This window comes from Canis lupus, chromosome 7, assembly GCF_011100685.1.
Source record: "Canis lupus familiaris isolate Mischka breed German Shepherd chromosome 7, alternate assembly UU_Cfam_GSD_1.0, whole genome shotgun sequence".
NCBI classification, from domain to species: Eukaryota; Metazoa; Chordata; class Mammalia; order Carnivora; family Canidae; genus Canis; species Canis lupus.
Window position 1 is genome coordinate 59,340,220 of NC_049228.1, and position 2,577 is coordinate 59,342,796.

A 2,577-nucleotide genomic window follows, 5' to 3' on the forward strand; every position below is an offset into this window, starting at 1 on the left:
ACAACTAAATATAAGGCTCAATTCTAGTTTAAATCCTGCACTGGAGGGGAAAATAATATAATAAAACACACTGGTTCAACTGACAAATTTGAAATAAGAACAGTAGATTAGATAAGTATTTTACCCAAATAATAATTTACTGAAGTCGAAAATTAATTATACTTTGGTTATATATGATTATATCCTTATTCTCATGAAATATACATTAAAGTCTTTAGAGATAGGGCAATGATACATGCAAATTAGAGATAATTAGAGAGAGAGATAAAAGAGAAAGAAAGGGCTAGAGAGAAATAGGTAAATAGAGCAATGATAAAGCATGGCTGTTAAAATGTTGATAAAGTGAACCTAGAACAAATGTTGTCCAAGTGGTTTTTGTCGGCACACTTGTAATTACCTCTTTTCCTCTACATTTTTATTTTTCTTCTCAATTATGGTTTTTTATTTGGTAGTCTTTATTTGGCAATATTTTTATTTTAGTAAAGTATGTCACTGCACTGAAACTAAATTTTACAGACATTGGGTAGCATTAGTTTGGATATCGTTAAGTATAAGAATGAGATTTGGAAATTATTTTTATGGGAAAAGATTTCGAAACTGCAGTGGAATGAGCAGCTTCACATCATGCTATTTCAATAGTGACTTATTTCAATCATATATTCTACAAGATTGTCACCGTCTCTAAATAAGAAATAATTCTTGTGTCTAGAACTTTTGTGGTGCCTCCATATCCTAGAAAAACTTAAACTCCAACTTTCATTATAACTGGTTGAATCTCTCCATCTTTTCCTTTAGAGCCTGATCCAATAGCTACTACTGTTGCTTGCAATACTTTTCCTTGAGATTTTTCTAGAAGCACAATGGTTCCTCTGTTTACAGTTTTGCCTGTACTTCTTTCAACTTCACCTTGGTTAAAGAGAGGAAGAATTTTCCTAAATGCCAGTCTTGTCATGATTTAGTTCTCTGCAGTTTGCACTCTGTTCTCCAGCCACTGCCTGAGCAAGGAGAAACCCTCAATCTGATCCTTGGGACATGTGAAGGTGGGAAAAAGCTTCCTAGCATACAGGCAGCTTCTCTAAGTTTTAGTTTTCAAATAAAAAATAATAAAATTTCAAAAAAAAAAAAAACCACATTTGCTTCAGTGTTCCACTGTTCTGTTCACGATGTTTACAATATCAATGTTCTTCTGAGAACTGCAGGCATTGCATAATTACATGGAATACACTAAGGTATAACTTCACATATTATTAAGTATTATAAAATATATTTGGGGTCAGAATGTTCTAGATACATCCAAAAAGGACTGATAATATCCTATCTAGAAAACTAAGACCAGAATTGCCTAACACATCATAGGGACTTTCATGACTTACAGTCTTAAATTTCAATTCTTTGAGCATATATGATAATCATAAGAAAAATAGTAATAATTTAGTAAATGGAATAATATTTCTTAAGTAGATCATCTTAACTGAGTTATGTTGATCTGGACCTCTGATGAATGAAGTCAAAGAATAATTAAATAACTGAAGAGATAATATATGTTCATGGACAGAACGACTCAGCATTGTCAAGATGTCAGTTCTTTCTAACTTGATTGATAAATTCAATTCAACATGAAATAAGATCCCAAAGGTTTTTCAGTGGATCTAAAATTTATACAGAGAGGCAAAAAAATGCAGAATGGTCAACACAATATTGAAGAAAAATAACAAAATTGGATAATTGACATTTTTTAAACTGCAAGTCTTACTATAAAGCTATAGCAATCAAGATAGTGTGGTATTGGCAATACAATAGATAATCCATGAAAGAAAGTATTAAGTTGGACTTCATTAAAGTGAAAAAAACAAAAACAAAAACAAAAACCTATACTCTGTGAAAGCAAAGGAGTGTTATGCAAAATATACAAAAAACTCTTTAAACAATAAGAAAATAAACAATTCTATCTGAAATGGGTCAAAGACCTTAACAGATACCTCTCCAAAGAAGATATGATATGTATAAGAAGCTTCAAACACAATGTCATCAGGAAAATGCACATTAAAACAATGAGATACCACTATACACATACTAAAATGGTCAAATTCTAGATCATTGACAACAGCAAATCCTGGAAAGGATGTGGAGCACCAGGACCTCTCATTCACTTTTAGTGAAAATGCAAAATAAGAAAGCTACTTTGGAAAGCAATTTTGTGGTTTCTTGGAGAACTACACATATTCTTACCATATGATTCAGCAAATGCACTCTTTGGTATTTACCTAAAGAAGCTGAAAACTTGTGTCCACACAAAATCCTGCACACAATGTTCATAGCAGCTTTATTCATAATTGTCAAACATGAAAAAAACCGTGATCATTCTTTTTATTTATTTATTTATTTATTTATTTATTTATTTATTTATTTATTTATTTTTTGAGGTAGCGAGGGGCACAAGGAGAGGGAGAGAAAGAATCTTAAGCAGGCTCCACACCCATCAAGGAGTCGGACACAGAGCTCCATCTCACAACTGTGAGATCATAACCTGAGCCAAGATCCAGAGTGGAATGCTTAACTGACTGAGCCACCCCAGTA

The 2,577-nt window shown here is 32.2% G+C and overlaps 1 pseudogene; it reads right to left on the reverse strand.

The window, feature by feature from the left end:
- Positions 1-632: 632 nt before the first annotated feature.
- LOC100685690 lies at positions 633-952 on the reverse strand (annotated as a pseudogene).
- Between the last annotated feature and the right edge of the window lie 1,625 nt (positions 953-2,577).